Here is a 20,282-nt window from a genome sequence, read left to right on the forward strand (position 1 = left end):
GTCTGCGGACTTCCCTGGTGGTCCAGGGATTAAGAATCCACCTCCCAGTGCAGGGGATGCAGTCTTGATCCCTTAGTTAGGGAACTAAGATCCTACATGCTGTGAGGCAACTAAACCTGTGCACCTCAACTAGAGAACCCATGTGCTGCAACTGGAGAAGCCCTCGCTCGCACTGCAACTACTGAGTCCACGTGCCCAAGCACCACAACAAAGACCAAGCACAGCCAGAAAACAGATAAACTACCAAAGAGCAGGTCTGCAAAGGCAGAATGCAGGCATCCGTAGGCAGCACTCAGATTACGCTCTCCACAAAGCATTCGTCTAGCTCTTAGCCTTAGACACATCTACTCATTCTTGATGTCTTTGATGTATAGATGCTATGAGTGTGCTATGTCAACCTCTTATACCTAGGACGCAATGATGTGTGTTATTTTAGTCCTTGCAGGGCCAAAGTGACATGGGAGAGAACTGGGGCTATGGTGGTTTAGCTGCTAAGTTGTGTCCAACTCTCGTGACCCCATGGACTATATATAGCCCTGCAGGCTCCTCTGTCCTCTATCCACAGGATTTCCCAGGCAAGAATACTGGAGTGGGTTGCCATTTCTTTCTCCAGGGGGATCTTCTTGACCTAGGGATCGAACCTGGGTCTCTTGCATTGCAGGCAGATTCTTTACCAATTGAGCCACCAGGAAAGCCCCGATGGGGGTTATAGGAGATGAGATTTCATCTCACCCCAGTGTGCTGTGCCGTGTGCTCAGTTGCTCAGTTGCTCAGTTGTGTCTAACTCTTTGCGACGCCATGGACTGCAGCCCACCAGGCACCTCTATCCTTGGGGATTCTCCAGGCAAGAATGCTGGAGTGGGTTGCCATGCCCTCTTCCAGGAGATCTTCCCATCCCAGGGATTGGACCTAGGTTTCCCGCATTGCAAGCAGATTCTTTACCACCTGAGCTACCAGGGAAGCCCATTTCACCTTAGTGTTAAGTAAATCCTGGAAATTGCTGTTATGGGCATAACATGTGGATATGCCTACCATCATGTGTCTTATAGCAGGGCCTGAGCAAGTGGTGGCAATTAATACTGTGCATGTCAGTATACACTTAACGTCATGTTTCCATAGAAACTTAGTTATATGACTTTACCTCCTAAAATTCACAATATAGCCAAGTGCCATTTTAATATGCATTGATATAATTTCTTACTGAGTTTCCTAAAATGTCCAGGCTGAGATGTAGGAAGGGCCAGGGTTGGCTCTTGTTGGCAATGAATAGACAGAAAGAGCTTCCATAAAACAATAAATTGCCATTAGCTTAATTTTTTTAACGTCACTCAGGAAGACTGTATTTGGCACAACAGTCTTGGCACAGTTATTGTCAGCAAGAAGCTAATGTGAGGACATGGCAACTGGACCTGCAAATGATTTCCTTGAAGGTAGATTGTGAACAGTTTTTCTTGGAAAGCTTCACTTTCCAGCGCAAACTTGAAAGAAGCTAATAAAAGCTTAGGATGGGGACTTCGCTGGTGGTCCAGTGGTTAAGAATCCAGCTTCCTCTGCAGGAGACATGGGTTCAATCCCTGGTTGAGGAACTAAGATCCCGCATGCCGTGGAGCCTTTAAATTAAGCCCACGGGCCACAACTAAGACCTGATACAGCTAAATAAATAAATAAAATATTTTAAAAAATAGAAAAGCTTCGGGGTTCACAGCCACTGGAGAATCTGTATCTCAAGCTGCCTGTACATTCATTTTGTAGACTGCAGTAGTGTGAGGGCTTAGCTGGGCAAGGTTTCCTACTCATCATGTAATAGGGAGGAAACTTTTATCCCTATGACAAATTAATCACTGAAGAAATGTTTCCATAAGGTTAAATTGTACATAATGGTCCATCTCTGAGAACCCTACCTCCCAGGTAATTAGCTAAAATATCTTTGTTTTGCTCACAGGAAACATCTTGATCAGGCCCACTCCTGGATGACTGGAGGGAGGAAGAAATTAACACATCCCTTCCAGAGGCTGATGGGAACCAGGAAGTGTCTGACTTTAATTTCCCCCCTTTTAGTATAAAAGGAGTCTGAATTCTAACCCAGGAATGATGATTCTCTGGGACATGAGTCTATCATCTTCTCTGTCTTCTGGCTCACAAAGTCGCCATTCCTGGCCCCTACAACCTGAATCTCAATTTATTGGCCTGTTGTGCAGGCAGCAGTATGCACTGGAGTTGGTAGCAATCACCGTCACGCTTACCGCTTACAGAGCGTGACTGTGTGCACAGGTTGAGCACTAGGGCAAGGCCTCTACATCTGCCATTTAACCTGGCCACTGTTGGACAGTTACTAATCAGATGAAAAGCTAGGGCTCAGAGAGCTAAAGTGACCTGCCTGGCAGGTAGAGGAGCTAAATTCAAACCACAAATCTGTGCACTTTGCTCCATGCAGCATCCTACTCTTAGTCATGGACTGGCAGTACTTTCCTCACCCACTCAGTTCATTTGCATACTTACCTGGCCTTTCATCTGGTGAGCTGAGTTGGCACATAAATCTGACAAATGTGTCCTGTATGCTAGAAATTGTCAGGTGCCCCTGGTGGCTCCGACGATAAAGTGTCTGCCTACTATGCTGGAGACCTGGGTTCAATCCCTCAGTCGGGAAGATTCTCTGGAGAAGGAAATGGCAACCCACTCCAGTACTCTTGCCTGGAAAATCCCATGGACGGAGGAGCCTGGTAGGCTACAGTCTATGGGGTCTGGTAAGCTACAGTCTATAGGGTCGCAAAGAGTCGGATACAACTGAGCGACTTCACTTTCTTTCACTTTCACTTTCTACATATATGATCACTTAAACTTCACAGTTCTAAGAAGTAATTACCTTTGAACTTTTCGTTTGAATATTGTCATTTATTTTTTAAGTAGCAAGTCAATACAGAAAAGTGCACAAATCTGAAGTACACAGCCCAGTGATTTTCACAAAATGAACACACTTGTGTAATCATGGCTGATCAAGAATCAGAACAGTGTGTCTTTCCTCCCTTCCTCCCTACTGCCAGTCCACTCTCTTTCTGGCTAACACATGCAGCTCCATGCAGCTCAAATGAGGATTTGGGGGTCTGATTCAGAGAGGGTTGCAAATAATTAAGGAAATGGCACACACACAAAAAAAAGTACAGGTTTTGTATCTTATAAACTCAGAATGAAATCGGCAAGTTAGGCCTCTCCTGTCACATAGGACTAACTTCAAAGTGAAAGGCACAGATCATAATTTCAAATGAGACTCTTTGGTAAATGTCCTACAACTTATACTAAAATACCTTGAATGTCCCATATTGCAAGGCAGTTCAGCAGTACTTATTTTATTTACTTTAGTATTTTATTTATTGATTTGGCTGCACCAAGTCTTAGTTGCGTCATGCAGGATCTTTCAGTTGCAGGGATCTAGTCTTGGGATTTTAGACTTGGGGTCTAGTCCCTCCACCAGGGATAGAACCCAGGGCCCCTGTATTGGGAGGGCAAAGTCTTAGCCACGGGACCACCAGGGAAGACCCAGCAATATTTATTTTAAATCCACATTTCTTTTACAGGTATTGAGCATCTGATATGTACCAGATGCACAATCAGGCCTGTCCACACTGGCTCCATTCCCATGGATGGTTCCTTTTGGAGCCAGAGAAAAGGCCACCTATAATTGTGGCTCTTTTTTAGATTATTATTTATTTACTTTATTTTTGGTTGTGCTGGGCCTTCATTGTGGTGCACAGGCTTCTCATTTCAGTGACTTCTCTTGTTGCAGAGCACATGCTGTCCATGCGTGGGCTTCAGTAGCTGGAGCACTCAGGCTCAGTGGCTGTGGACCACTGACTTAGTTGCTCTGCATCGTGTGGAATCTTCCCAGACTGGGGATCAAACCCATGCATTGTCACCTGCATTGGCAGGCAGATTCTCATCCACTGTACCACCAGGGAAGTCCTGTAATGGTGGTTCTGACACCAACTAGATGTCTAACAATTCAATTCAATCCAGTTTGGACACTACCTACTCATGGTTAGGGGCAGACCCCACAGGTTTAAGAAGTCATTTCCACAAGACCACCCCCACTTCAGATATAAATTGCAAGTCCTGGGGGGTCCATCCCTAATTCTGACAGATCAGCTACAGATTAAGGGTTCCCCCACCTCCTCCTCAGTTTTAGTAACTAGAACTGCAAGGAGATCCAACCAGTCCATCCTAAAGGAAATCATTCCTGAATATTCATTGGAAGGACTGATGCTGAAGCTGAAGCTCTAATACTTTGGCCATCTGATGCGAAGAAATGACTCATTGGAAAAGACCCTGATGCTGGAAAAGACTGCAGGCAGGAGGAGAAGAGGATGACAGAGGATGAGGTGGTTGGATGGCATTACTGACTCAATGAACATGAGTTTGAGCAAGCTCTGGGAGTTGGTAATGGACAGGGAAGCCTGGCGTGCTGCAGTCCATGGGATAGCAAAAAGTCGGACACAACTGAGCGACTGAACTGAGCTGAACTGAGAATGACTTACAGAATTCAGGAAAATAGTTTATTCACATTTACTGGTTTATTAAAAAGGATACATCTAAGGGACAGCCAGATGGAAAGTGCAAAGGGCAAAGCAGGGGGAATGCATGAGCAGAGCTTCCATGAATGGATTTTGGAGACACAGAGTCACTCTACCACACCTCTTCTATGGTAATTTACTTTTAAACATCACTGCCTTCACAATTATTTGAAAAGGTATTTAGTTTGGATATCTTGAGGCAGTCCTTGCTTCCTGTCGAGATTCTTGAAATATCTCACCAAAAGTGTCACTTTGTGATGAGAATTTGGGAGTAATTTTCCATCAAAATAGTTGACGTCTCTAGGCCTTAATGATAAAATTGGCTAATACAGCTAGTTATAATACCTTGGGGTTTCCCAGGTGACGCTAGTGGAAAAGAACTTGCTTGCCAATGCAATAGACAAGAGACACAGCTTCGATCCCTGGGTTGGGAAGATTCCCTGGAGGGCATGGCAACCCATTCCAGTATTCTTGCCTGGAGAATCCTGTGGACCGGAGAGCCTGGCAGACTATGGTGCATAGCATCACAAAGAGTCAGACCCAACTGAAGCAACTTAGCGCACACTCACATAATACCATGGTGTGAAATTTAGAGCCAGTACTAAGTTTCCTGTGGGTAAGGTGACTGACTTTGAGCTTGGATGATTGATGGGTTACTTATATCTTAACCTGGCCCCACCTCCTCAGTGTCTCATTCTTCTTGTTAAGAATCAGGATCAGATCATGGACCTGTCCCAGGGAAGATGCAATCGCTCACCCTTCAGAGAAACAGGAACAATAACCAGGCCCCTGAAACCTGCTGCCTCCTTTGCACCTGCCAAGAGAAATGAAGGCTAACAAAGAAGGGCCAGTTTCCTTGAAGCTGCTAAAACTGCACTCATGTCCCTCCTCCACAAAGTCTGGAATGTGAGAAACCGACACCCACCCCACCACGCCCCAGTCCTGGCTCTCAGGAACAAAAGAAACATTACGCCTTGCTTGTGGGTTACCTGTATTTTGAGTCTTTCTCTTTAGAGTCAAGGGGCTTCCCAGGAGGTGCTAGTGCTAAAGAACATGACTGCCAATGCAGGAAACATAAGCATTGTGGGTTGGATTCCTGGGTCGGGAAGATGCCCTGGAGGAGGGCAGGGCAACCCACTCCAGAACTCTTGCCAGGAGAATCCCCATTGACAGAGGAGCCTGGCCGGCTACAGTCCATGGGGTCATACAGAGTTGGACAGGACTGAAGTGACTTAGCAGCAGCAGCTTTAGAATCAAAAGAATATGATTCTGGCTCCATAGATGGAACTGGAACGTTATTCCTTAATGAGACTGATACAAAATAGGATCAGAAAACTGGGTGACTGTTCCTGCAGAAATCTGATTTATTTAGGATCTTCTGATTTTGTGAGGATGGAAGATGGGGCTCAAGGAACAGAGTAATTCTTCCCTTGCACCCTCCCTCTTCCTGTAGACTTTAGGATTTCAGCAACTCTCTCAGAGGCATTTTTGTTGCCTGCTGTCGTTTGAACTGTTCCAGGGACACTTTATAGTGTCCTTTTAAAAAATAATAATAATTTTATTTATTTATTTTTGGCTTTTTTGTTGCTGTGCAGGCTTTTCTCTAGTTTCAGAAAGAGGGGGCTACCCATTGTTGCAGTTGGTGGTCTTTTCATTGCAGTGGCTTCTCTTGTTGCAAAACACAGGTGCTAGGGTGGGTGAGCTTCAGTAGCTGCAGCATGTGGGCTCCATAGTTGCAGTGCCTGGGCTCTAGAGGACAGGCTCAATAGCTGTGATGGATGGGCTTAGTTGCTCTGCTGTATGCGGAATCTTTCCAGACCAGGGATCTAATGAACCTGTGTCTCCTGCACTCGGAGGTGGATTCTACTGCTGAGCCACCAAGGAAGCCCCTTGTTATTTCTTTTAATAGAAGACATCATCTATTGGCACACAGAAATGATGAGTCTGGAGGTGGCTCCTACCTCCAGGCACGACCTGTTTCAAACAATACAGTCAACATGGTTTCTCTCCAGCTCCTCCAAGGTCATGAGCTACAAGGTGCCATGACCCCAGCCAGCAGTGCCCAGAGAAAGGCAAGCTGCCACTCTTGCTCAGCAACTGTCTTTGGCCTGAATTAGGTCATGGAGTCAGGCCTGACCACTCACTAGGATGAGAAGGATGAGATGCCAGACCTAGTCCCAGCCTGTCCTTACAGTGAAGAATGAAGCTGAGCCAACCTGACGGCTGGGCAAAAGTGTGGTAAAGGTATGTTCCTGGGGATCTCACAATACACTACCCCAGGTCTTCACCCTTCAGCTCCCTCTGGCCAGGTCAGCAAGAATCGGTTCATTTTTATGGCTGAGCAGTATTCTAGTTTTCAGTTCAGTTCAGTCGCTCAGTCGTATCCGACTCTTTGTGACCCCATGAATTGCGGCACACCAGGCCTCCTTTTCCATCACCAACTCCCAGAGTTCACTTAGACTCACGTCCGTCAAGTCAGGGATGCCATCCAGCCATCTCATCCTCTGTCGGCCCCTTCTCCTCCTGCCCCCAGTGCCTCCCAGCATCAGTCTTTTCTAATGAGTCAACTCTTCACATGAGGTGGCCAAAGTACTGGATTTTCAGCTTCAGCACCATTCCCTCCAAAGAAATCCCAGGGCTGATCTCCTTCAGAATCGACTGGTTGGATCTCCTTGCAGTCCAAGGGACTCTCAAGAGTCTTCTCCGACACCACAGTTCAAAAGCATCAGTTCTTCAGCACTCAGCTTTCTTCACAGTCCAACTCTCACATCCATACATGACCACTGGAGAAACCATAGCCTTGACTAGATGGACCTTTGTTAGCAAAGTAATGTCTCTGCTTTTGAATATGCTGTCTAGGTTGGTCATAACTTTTCTTCCAAGGAGTAAGCGTCTTTTAACTTCATGGCTGCAATCACCATCTGCAGTGATTTTGGAGCCCAAAAAAATAGTCTGACACTGTTTCCACTGTTTCCCCATCTATTTCCCATGAAGTGATGGGACCAGATGCCGTGATCTTCGTTTTCTGAATGTTGAGCTTTAAGCCAACTTTTTCATTCTAGTTTTAGACTAGTACAAATGAAGCTGCTGTGACAATTATATAAAGGTTTTTGTGAAGACATAACTTTTCATTTCTCTACAATATCTGCTGGTGCAATTGTTGGGTCCTATTGGGCTTCCCAGGTGGCTCAGTGATGATCTGCCTGCCAATGCAGGAGACACAGGTTTGATCCGTGAGTTGGGAAGATCCCCTGGAGAAGGAAATGACTACCCACTCCAATATTCTCACCTGGGAAATCTCACAGACTGAGGAGCCTAATGGGCTACAGTCCATGGGGTTGCAAAAAGTTGGACATGACTTAGCAACTAAACCACCACCACTATGGAAAGTATACGTTTAGTTTTTAAGAAACTGCTGAACAATTTTCAAAATAATTGTACCATTTTACATTCTCATCAACACTCTATGAGGGACCCACTGTCTCTGGATCCTTGCCAGTATTTTTTATAACCACTACTTTTTATTTCAGCTCCTCTGACAGGTATGTAAGAACATCCCAGTGTGGTCTTCACTTGCCCAGGGATACTGAATATCTTTTCATGTGCTTATTTTCCTTCCATATGTCATCTTCAATGAAATGTTTATTAATGCATTTTGACCATTTCCTTGGATAGTATGTTCTTTACTATGCTGTTGCGAGAGTTCTTTCTATATTCTAGATATGAGTCCTTTATTGAATATGTGACCTGCAAAATTTTTTGTCCTTTCTGTAGTTTGTCTTTTTATCCTTTTTCAGAAGGTCTTTCACAGAGAAAAAAAATTTTTTGTGTGAATCTAATTTATCACTTTTATTCTCTTATGGATGGTATTTTTATTTGTCATGTCTGAGAACTGTTCACCAGGCCTTAGATTCTGAAGATTTTCTGCTGTTTTTTTCTTCTAAAAGTTTTATAGTTCTACATTGTAAAGTCTATGGTTCATCTTGAGTGAATATCAAGTGAAAACACCTTAATGCCAGGTAAAAGTTGTGAGGTTATGCCAAGACTTGTTTTTTTTTCTTTTCTTGTTTTTGTTTTGTTTGCCTAAGGATGTCTAATTACTCCAGCACCGTTTGTTACAAAGACTCTTTTTTCTTCCACTGAACTGCCTTCTCATCTTTTTGAAAGAAAACAGTTGGCTGTGCTTCTGTAGGCTATCTCTGCTTTCTCTATTCTGTAATCTGTTTGTCTCTTAACCAATACCACGGTCTCTTTTTTCCCACTTTCACTGAGAAATAACTGACATATGTCACTGTATAAGTTTAAGGTACAGAGCAGATGGTTTGATTTACATATATTGTGAAATGACCACCACAATAGGTTCAGCTAACATTCATCATCTCATACGGATACAATAAAATGAGACAAAAAAAGGGAAAAAAGGTTCTTTTTGAGATGAGAGCTCTTAGGACTTACTTTTAACATTGTTCCTTTATGTCAACCACATATAAAGTGTTAACTAAACTCATCACACTGTGCATAATATCTCTAGTAGTTATTTGTCTTATAGCTGGAGGTTTATACTCCACCTTCCTCCAATTCCCCCTTCTCACACCCTTTGCCTCTGGTAACCACAAGTTTGATCTATTTTTCTATCAGTTCTTTTATTTGCTTATTTTTAAATTCCATGTATCAGTGAGATTATACAGGGTTTGTCTTTCTCTATCTGACTTACTTTACTTAGCATAATGCTCTCGAGGTTCATCTGTGTTGTCCCAAGTGGTAGGATTTCTTCATATTTTATGACTGAATAATATTCCGTTGTCTACATACAACACAACTTCTTTATTCATTTATCCATCTATGGATACTTAGATTGTTCTCATGTCTTGGCTACTATAAATAACACTGCTATAAACATGGGGGTGCAGACATATTTTCGAGTTAGTGTTTTTGGTTCCTTTAGATATAGTCTCATGAATGGAACTGCTGGATCATATGGTAATTCTGGGCTTCTATGGTAGCTCTGGGAAAGAATCTGCCTGCCAATGCAGGAGACATGGGTTTGATCCCTGGGTCAGGAAGATCCCTGGAGAAGGAAATGGTAACCCATCCCAGCATTCTAGCTTGGGAAATCCCATGAACAGAGGAGCCTGGCGGGCTACAGTTGATGGGATCGGAAAAGAGTTGGACACAATTTAGTGACTAAACAACAACGGTAATTCTATTTTTTTTGAGGACCCTCCATATTGTTTTCCATAGCAGCTAAGGACCCATTTATAATCCAGTGCTTAGTTCACAAAGGTTCTCTTCTCCATGTCCTCTTTAGCATTTGTTTTCTTTTTTTTTTTTTCAGGGTTGTTATGATGGCCATTCTAACATGCATGTTAACTCATTGTGGAGTTTTTTGGCTTTTTAGCTATTATGGTTTTAAGCGTATCTATCTATTTGTTGGCTGCACACGGGCTTTCTCCAGCTGCACTGAGCAGGCCTAGTTTTCACTGTGCTGCGTGCTTGTGCCGCATGGGGTTCGTCGCTCCAAGGCATGTGGGATCTTCTTTGCATCAGACCACTGCACCACGGAAGTCCTCACTGTGATTTCAATTTGCATTTCCCTAACAACTAGTGATGCTGAGTATCTTTTCAATAACTGTTGGCCTTTCATATATTTTCTTTGGAAAAATGTCTATTCAGTACCACAGCCCTTGATTGCTGTAGCTATATAAGGAAGCCTTAGTATCAGGTAGGCTGAGTCACCCCATTTTACTTTTCTTTTTCAAAATTGCTATAGATATTCTAGTTCCTATTCCTTCCCATATAAATTTTAAATTAAGATTTTCTATGTCTACAAAAACCCTTGGTAGAATTTTTAAAGGAATTGCATTAAATCTTTATTTATATAGATTAACTTGGGGAGAATCAATATCTTTATTATACTGATTCATCCAATCCATGAACACACTATGTCTTTTTGTGTTTTTAGATTTTTTTTACCTCCTTCATAAGCATTTTATAGTTCTCATTATATTGATACAAGCCTTTACATATTTTATTAGATTTATACCTAAGTGTTTGATTTTGGGGGGAAATTGTAACTGATATATATGTATACATAATATATACATGTACATGTTTATACAACATATGATTTTTATATACTATATATTTTATTAATATTTGGCTGTGTCGAGTCAGTTGCTGGACCCAGGCTCTTCCTTGCAGCATACAGGCTGTTAGTCATGGCATGCGGGATCTATTTCCCTGACGAGAGGTCAAACCCAGGCCCCCTGCAGTCAGAGCATGCAGTCTTAACCACTGACCACCATGGAAATCCCTAACTGGTATATATTTTTAATTTCAGCTTTTATTACTAGGATATGGAAGTATGATTGATTTTTGTGTATTGATTTCTTTTATCCTGTGGCCTTCATTTATTAGTTCTAGAAGTTTTTCGCAGTCCCGTATGTTCTACATAGACAATCATGTCATCTACAAATGGAGGCAGTTTTCTTTATTGCCTTCCAACCTGCATCCTTTTATTTCCCTTTCTTGCTGTACTGTGCTACTTAAAATTTCTAGCACTGTGTTAAATATATACTTTACTTTTTAAAATCCTTTTTTTTGCTAACAATAATTTTTCTCCTCCTAAACCATCTCCAGCATGTTTATTTTTAATTTACCTGTTAAATATTTATTGTGCACATACTACGTGCACACCTGTATGCTGCAAGCTAAAGAGATGGAAGTGAAAAATAGCCAGTTCTGTTTTGGAAAAGCTCTCATTCCAGAGAGAGAAACAGGCAAGGAAATATACACAGTAGCCCTCCTGGGAGGGACCAGCATCCAAGAGGGTGAGTAAGGCTATAGGTACAGGCACAATGGTTGTTCAAAGGAGCCCGTGTTTCCTCCACCTCTGCCTCCCTGCTAGTCTGGGCAAGGGGGACTAGGGGGCCTAGAAACCTGTGGGGAGGCCCCAGTCATTCCCAGCACCCAGCTTGGGAGCAGCTCTTCCTCACAGCACAGTGGATAATGCAACCCAGAAGATCCAAAACCTCACTTCTTTAAGGTTCCAGCTGTCTAAAGAAAATGAAAAGGAGAAAATTCAGTTCTCAAGGGGGATTTTTAAGTCCTCTCTGAGTAGGCAAGAGATAGAACTATATAGTGGAGGTCTTGTGTCTAAACTGGGCTGCTGGAAGAAGTGGAGCTATTGTGGTCCTGTCAAGGTACAGAGTCAAAAATACCCATATTCACTCTCCAGTCAACACAGGAAGCAGTGGGCCTAGCGGCATGTCCACCTGTGCACAGGTCTGCCCTCTTCCGCCTCCCTGAGCAGAGACACGCTTCCCCTCCCCATCCTGGGCCCTCTCTGCTTGTTCTCTTAGCATCCTCCTTCCTACAGCTTTGTGGTTGGAAGGAAAGTAATCATGAGATTGAGATGTCTGGGCTCTCTGCTTCTCTGGAGAAACGTGTACCACGGTTCTAAGGCTCTAAACCTTACAGCTTTTCCATCAGTTAAGATCCTTGCCTTGAGAAGTGAGAAAATACTCATAGCCTTCGAAATTCACTCACATATTCCCTCTTTTGGACAGACACGTTTGTGTGCCCAGTGCTGTAGTTATGTGGTATTTCATGCTTTGACGTATTCAACATATCAGTTGCGTGGCTTCAACTGGAAAGCCTTCACGAATTCAGCTGGAAAGCCTTCATGACAGGGGTCAGTGAGCCAAGATGTTTTCAGGCACATTGAGCTGCTTCTACTCTGCCTTGGTGTGCACTCTCAGTGATTCAATGTTTTCTATTGTTCTCTGTGTGTTCAGTGATTTCTGTCCAACGTGGTTACTTCTGTTTTCCCTGAGCAATCCCCAAGCTAATCGTAATCCGCCTGAGCATGAATAAATAAATCTCTGAGCTTGTGGCTTCTCACTAGCTCCTTCCTTCTGGGGCCCTGTCTCCTGCCTTTCCTTCTGTATTGGTTAGACATCAGCTGCTTATTCAGCCCTATTTCCCCCCCCATCGTGTCTGCACATAAAGATCTCAAAACAGAACAGTGAAGGAAAAATAGATGTCTTCAATTACTCTTTTTGGTTTCCATCTCTGAGAAACACAAAGTAATTATGTTAAAAGACTCCTTCTTATATTTGAAGGCATTTACTTTTTAAAATTAATTAATTTATGTGGCTGTGCTGGATCTTGGTTATGGCATGGGGGATTTAGTTCCCTGACCAGGGATCGAACCCAGGCCCCCTGCATTAGGAGTGCAGAGTCTTAGCCACTGGACCACCTAGGAAGTTCCATGTAAGGCTGGATTTTTGTAATGTGCCCACTGACCTCAGAGAGGGCAAAGAAAGGAAAGTGTGTCTGACCTCTGGCCCTTTCCTTCCCCTCATGTGTATCTGACCAATGCAGCTTTAAGAGATAGAAGTTCAGGAAGTCAGCAGGCCCTAAGGTGCTAGACAGTTCAGGGATGGTGCCAGCTTTCAACATTATTGGAATAAGCCCTCAAACTTCAAAGATTTCAACCCAAACCTGAAGGATGTGCTACCGGCATATTCCCAGTAACAGAGAGGGCAATCTTATTTTGGAGGAACCTTGAGCTGATGGCTGTGCCATTATTTACCTGTTACTGCTCAGGCCAAGCCTATCTTTCTCTATTCTGCTCTGTGATGCTAGGACTGGAATCCGTAAACTATATTTCCTAGAAGCCCTTGCCATCTAATTTCTTTTCAGGTTCTGCCAATGAGAAGTGCTGGTGGGAGACTGGAAGATGGTAAAGAAGGCCCCTCTCATCTTCGGCTCCTGTGGCTCTCCTCAAGGTCTCCCCTACAGACTCTCTTAGAGATCTCAGCACCAGCCATGCAAGTCTCTCATCCAGCACCAGCCTGTGGTGGCCCATCCGTTTTGTCTGAAACACCTCCTGCGTTTCACACAAAAGTTTCTATTTCCTAGATCTTAACTGATAGGATATGTGTTACCAAGATTAGGAGTTATTTTCGACCTCCTGGAACATATTCAACTTTCTAACACATCTGAGGTACCTGCCACTGCCTGTTCCTCGGTCTGTGCAGGAAGATGTCATGAATGTAATGATCAGGGTGATGTTCTGTGGAACGTCAGGAAGATTCAGCTCTCTGCTGGCACAGTGACGGCAGTGAGAAGGAGAGGTGACATAAGCCTGAGGCTAGACAACCGAAGATCTATTGCTGCCACACCTCCTTCCTGCCTGGGTCCTGACGATACAGCAGCCATTTTTAGGATATGCATTTGAGGATGAACTACACTGAGGCTGCCAAAAAAAAAAAAAAGGATATTTTCAGGGAAAATCTTAAAATCACTAGATTCAGAGAAAGGAATGATTTTTCTTTTTTCCTATTTTTTTGGAGGTACCACGTAGCAGAAAATTGTTTTAAAATAAGTCTGGATAGACAAATTGTGGCATATTCATTCAATATGTATTGAATGACATAGTAGTTTATGAAGCAAAGAAAAATAGTGAACTATAGCTGCAGAGAACCAGAGATGAACTCCTAGGATATAACACTGAGCAAAAGAAATTAGACACAAAAGAATTCACACTGTATGAAGCAATTTCTATGACATTCAAAAACAAGGAAAACTATTCCAAGGTGATAGCAGACAGAATAATGGTTAGCTTTTGAAGAGAGATTAATACAGGTAGAGGCACATAGAAGCATTCTGGGCTGCTGGAAATTTCTACGTCTTAATTCAGACGGTTGCTACATGGATGTATACTAAGAATTTACATCCAGTAAGAAATTGCTGAGCTGTACACTTATGAGTTGCACATTCTATATGTGTATCTCTCAATAAAAAAGCAATACAAAATTCTCAGTAGAGAAAAGACATTAAAAGTATTTATAAGATAAACAGATGTGTAATTTGAGCTACTGCATGATAAACAGAAGGGGAAAAGGTGGAAGTAGTGACAGATTTCCTCTTCTTGGGCTCCAAAATCACAGCTGACAGTGACTGCATCTATGAAACCAGAAGATGATTGCTTCTTGGCAGGAAAGCGATGACAAACCTAGACAGTGTGTTGAAAAGCAGAGATATTACTCTGCTAACAAAGGTCTGTATAGTCAAGGCTATGGTCTTCCCAGTGGTCACATACAGTTGTGAGAGCTGAACCATAAAAAAAAAGGCAGAGTGCCGAAGAATTAATGCCTTTGAAATGTGGTGCTGGAGAAGACTTCTGAAAATCCCTTGGATGGCCAGGAGATCAAACCAGCCCATCTTAAGGGAGATCAACCCTGAATATTCACTGGAAGGACTGATGCTGAAGCTCCAGTATTTTGGTCATCTGATGTGAACAGACAACTCATTGGAAAAGTCCCTAATGCTGGGAAAGATTGAGGGCAGAAAGAAAAGAGGGCGTCAGAGGAGGGATGGCTCCACCACATCACCGATGCAATGAACATGAACTTGGGCAAACTCTGGGAGATGGTGAGGGACAGGGAGGCCTGGCATGCTGCAGTCCATGGGGTCACGGGGGACTGAACAACAAGAACAACTTGAGCTTTCCAACCTGGTTTCATTTATTTCACCAGAAATAAATGAAGTTTAGGAAATTTTTGATGAACTGTGTATCAAAGTGAAAGAAAGAAGTCGCTCAGTCATGTCCAACTCTTTGGGGCCCCATAGGCTGTAACCTACCAGGCTCCTCTCTCCGTGGGATTCTCCAGGCAGGAATACTGGAGTGGGTTGCCATTTCCTTCTCCAGAGGATCTTCCCAACCCAGGGATCGAACCCAGGTCTCCTGCATTGCAGGCAGACACTTTAACCTCTGAGCCACCAGGGAAGCCCTGTACCAAAGTGACATACAAAGTTTAAAAGCTTATCTTCTCAAGAGTAATGTGGTTTAATTCAAACACAAAGAAAACACTGTGGGACTTAGTTTATTTATACTACTTCATATATCTGAAAATATTCAACTCACGTACACACTTGTATATATAAAGATTTATTTGAATCAGGTAAGTATTCATCTTTTTAAAAAGTAATTAGTTGATTTGTACCTTTGGTTGTGCTGGGTCTCCATTGCTGTGCATGGGCTTTCTCTGGTTGCAGCAAGCAGGGGATACCCTCCAGTTGTGGTGTGCAGGCTTCTCACTGTGGGGGCTTCTCTTGCTGTGGGGGTCAGGTTCTAAGGTACACAGGTTTCAGCAGTTGTGGTTCGAGGGCTCTAGCGGGCAGGCTCAGCAGTATGGCACACAGGCTTGGCTGCCCTGTGCCACGTGGGCTCTTCCCAGACCAGGAATTGAACCTGTGTCCCCCAAATTGCAAGGTGGATTCTTTACCACTGGACCACCAGGGAAACTCTTTTTCTTTTTTTTTTAACTTTTTTCCTGCTCCAGGATTCAGTCTAGGATCAGGTTACATTTGGTGGTCATATCTCTCTAGTTTTCTTATTTATTAAAAATTAAAAAAAAATTTTTTTGCCAAGCTGCAGCATGCAGGATTCCAGTTACTCGACCAGGGATGAAACTCGTACCCCCTGCAATGAAAGCACAGAGTCCTAACCACTGGACCACCAGGAAAGTCCCCTCAACATTGCTCTCAAGTACCCAAAAGAACTCACCCTTCGAAGGATACACAAGAGTACACAAAAGATACACAGACACGTTTGTGGAGGCCAAAGCGCAGATGCAGATTCTGTATCTACTACCAAGACCAGACTCATGTCAGTCTGGAAAGTGGGACAAATGAAATCTATAACTGTTGTTCAGTCGCTAAGTCATTTCCGACTCTTTGGGACCCCATGGACATAAGCACGCCAGGCTTTCCCATCCTTCACTATCTTCCAGAGTTTGCTCAAATTCATGTCTAGTGAGTCAGTGATGCTGTCTAACCATCTCATCCTCTGCTGCCCTCTTCTCCTTTTGTGTTCAGTCTTTCCCAGAATCAGAGTCTTTTCCAATGAATTGGCTCTTCACTTCAGTTGGCCAAAGTACTGGAGCTTTTATCTTCAGCAGCAATCCTTCCAATGAACATTCAGGATTGATTTCCTTTAGGATTGACTGGTTTGATCTCCTTGCGTTCTTAGGGACTCTCAAGAGTCTTCTCCAGCACCACAATTCAAAACCATCAAGTCTTCAGCACTCAGCCTTCTTTATGGTCCAATTCTCATACTGTACATGACTACCGGAAAAACTGTAGCTTTGACTATATGGACCTTAGTTGGCAAAGTGAGCTCTCTGCTTTTTAACATGCTCTCTAGGTTTGTTGTAGCTTTCATTTCAAGGAGCAAACATCTTTTAATTTCATGCCTGCAGTCACTGTCCACAGTGATTTTGGAGTCCAAGAAGATAAAATCTGTCACTGCTTCCACTTTTTCCTCTTCTATTTGCCATGAAGTGATGGGACCAGATGCCATTATCTTAGCTTTTGTTTTGTATTTTTATTATTCTTTTTTTTTTATTTCTGTTTTTTTTTAATCTTAGTTTTTTGAATGTCGAGTTTTAAGCCAGCTTTTTTACTCTCCTATTTGACTCCCATCAAGAGGCTCTTTAGTTCCTTTTCACTTTCTGCCATTAGAGTGGTATCATCTGCATATCTGATGCTATTGATATTTCTCCTAGCAATCTTGATTCCATATTGTGATTCATCCAGTCTGGCATTTTCTATGATGTGCTCTGCAGAAGTTAAACAAACAGGGTGACAATATACAGCCCTGTGGTACTCCTTTCCCAATTTTGAACAAGTCAGTTGTTCCATGTAAGGTTCTAATGGTTGCTTCTTGACCTGCATAAAGGTTTCTCAGGAGACAGTTAAGATGGTCTGGTATTCCCACCTCTTAAAAAATTTTTCAGTTTCTTGTGATCCACACAGAGGCTTCAGTGTAGTCAATGAAGCAGAAGTAGATGTTTTTCTAGAATTCCCTTGCTTTCTCTATGATCCAATGAATGTTAGCCATTTGATCTCTGGTTCATGGATCACAGCCTTATCATGGAGAATGGGCTGCGTAACTCAGTGAAGCTGTGAGCCATGACATGCAGGGCCACCCAAGACAGACAGGACATAGTGAAGAGTGCTGACAAACTGTGGTCCACTGAAGAAGGGAACGGCAAACCATTCCAGTCTTCTTGCTGAGAGAACCCTATGAACAATATGAACAGTTCAGCTTAGTTCAGTTCAGTCGCTCAGTCGTGTCCAACCCTTTGGGACCCCATGAATTGCAGCACACCAGGCTGCCCTGTCCATCACCAACTCCCAGAGTTCACCCAAACCCATGTCCATCGAGTTGGTGATGCCATCCAGCCATCTCATCCTCTGTCGTCCTCTTCTCCTCCTGCCCCCAATTCCTCCCAGCATCAGAGTCTTTTCCAATGAGTTAACTCTTCGCATGAGGTTGCCAAAGTATTGGAGTTTCAGCTTTAGCATCAGTCTTTCCGATGAATACCCAGGACTGATCTCCTATAGGATGGACTGGTTGGACCTCCTTGCAGTCCAAGGGACTCTCAAGAGTCTTCTCCAACACCACGGTTCAAAAGCATCAATTCTTCGGTGCTCAGCCTTCTTCACAGTCCAACTCTCACATCCATATGTGACTGCTGGAAAAACCACAGATTTGCCTAGATGGACCTATGAAATCTATAATTCCCATTAATATATCCTGTGAAAACTTATTTCATGGTCACAGGTTGATAAATGTCTTTGGTGCATCAATGCATTGCCCATCGAAGCTGTACATCTAAAAGAATGCATGTGTTTGCTTTGCAGGCTAACTTCATGCTTATTCAATACCCTAATACGAATGAGGCTCACAGTGACAGAGCAATTTTTGACATGTTAACCCTATCATAGCTTTATAAGTATGGTGTTATGGTGTTTTAGTCATTAAGTTGTGTCCGACTCTTGCGACCCCATGGACTGTAGCCTTCCAGGCTTCTCTGTCCATGGGATTTTCCAGGCAAGAATACTGGAGTGGGTTGCCATTTCCTTCTCCAGGGGATCTTCCCAACCCAGGAATCAAACCTGGGTCTCCTGCATTGCAGGCAGATTCTTTACCAACAGCTACAAGGGAAGCTAAAGGGTGTGTTGCCTCCCCGTTAGGGAATTGAACCCTGGTCTCCTGTGTTACAGGTGGGGATACTCACCACTACACTAACGAGAACAGCAGCTTTTATAAGTATAAACATTTAAATTCATAGGGACTGCTACAATCCCCATTTTACAGATGATAACACTAAATCACTAACATACTAACTTGCCCTAGATCACAGGTGTTCGTAGCAGGACTAGAATTTGAAACCATGAAGTCTGATTCCATTCTCTCTTTTTCAAATTATTTTTTTTTTAATTATTTAGTTTTTAAAAGTGCTCCACTCAATATGCCAGCAAATTTGGACAACTCAGCAGTGGCCACAGGACTGGAAAAGGTCAGTTTTCATTCCAATCCCAAAGAAAGGCAATGCCAAAGAATGCTCAAACTACCGCACAATTGCACTCATCTCACACACTAGTGAAGTAATGCTCAAAATTCTCCAAGCCAGGCTTCAGCAGTAGATGAACTGTGAACTTCCAGATGTTCAAGCTGGTTTTAGAAAAGGCAGAGGAACCAGAGATCAAATTGTCAACATCTGCTGGATCATGGAAAAAGCAAGAGAGTTCCAGAAAAACATCTATTACTGCTTTATTGACTATGACAAAGCCTTTGACTGTGTGGATCACAAGAAACTGTGGAAAATTCTGAAAGAGATGGGACTACCAGACCACCTGACCTGCCTCTTGAGAAACATATATGCAGGTCAGGAAGCAACACTTAGAACTGAACATGGAACAACAGACTGGTTCCAAATAGGAAAAGGAGTACGTCAAGGCTGTATATTGTCACCCTGCTTATTTAACTTCTATGCAGAGTACATCATGAGAAACGCTGGGCTGGAAGAAGCACAAGCTGGAATCAAGATTGCCGGGAGAAATATCAATAACCTCAGATATGCAGACGACACCACCCTTATGGCAGAAAGTGAAGAGGAACTAGAAAGCCTCTTGATGAAAGTGAAAGAGGAGAGTGAAAAAGTTGGCTTAAAGCTCAACATTCAGAAAACAAAGATCATGGCATCCGGTCCCATCACTTCATGGGAAATAGTTGAGGAAACAGTGGAAACAGTGTCAGACTTTATTTTTTTGGGCTCCAAAATCACTGCAGATGGTGATTGCAGCCATGAAATTAAAAGATGCTTACTCCTTGGAAGAAAAGTTATGACCAACTTAGACAACATATTCAAAAGCAGAGACATCATTTTGCCAAGGAACGTCCATCTAGTCAAGGCTATGGTTTTTCCAGTGGTCATGTATGGAGGTGAGAGTTGGACTATAAAGAAAGCTGAGCGCTGAAGAATTGATGCTTTTGAACTGTGGTGTTGGAGAAGACTCTTGAGAGTCCCTTGGACTGCAAGGAGATCCAACCAGTCCATTCTAAAGGAGATCAGCCCTGGGTGTTCTTTGGAAAGACTGATGCTAAAGCTGAAACTCCAGTACTTTGGCCACCTCATGCGAAGAGTTGACTCATTGGAAAAGACTCTGATGCTGGAAGGGATTGGGGACCAGAGAAGAGGACGACAGAGGATGAGATGGCTGGATGGCATCACCGCCTTGATGCACATGTGTTTGGGTAAACTCTGGGAGTTGGTGATAGACAGGGAGGCCTGGCGTGCTGGGATTCATGGGGTGGCAAACAGTCGGACACGACTCAGCGACTGAACTGAACTGAGCTTT

At 43.3% G+C, this 20,282-nt stretch overlaps 1 non-coding gene across 1 annotated transcript; it reads right to left on the minus strand.

The window, feature by feature from the left end:
• Positions 1-12,758: 12,758 nt before the first annotated feature.
• Positions 12,759-12,831, minus strand: TRNAR-CCU (transfer RNA arginine (anticodon CCU)). The gene has a single exon. It is a non-coding gene; the product is annotated as a tRNA-Arg (tRNA).
• Positions 12,832-20,282: the final 7,451 nt, after the last annotated feature.

Source organism: Budorcas taxicolor, chromosome 2, assembly GCF_023091745.1.
Source record: "Budorcas taxicolor isolate Tak-1 chromosome 2, Takin1.1, whole genome shotgun sequence".
NCBI classification, from domain to species: domain Eukaryota; kingdom Metazoa; phylum Chordata; class Mammalia; order Artiodactyla; family Bovidae; genus Budorcas; species Budorcas taxicolor.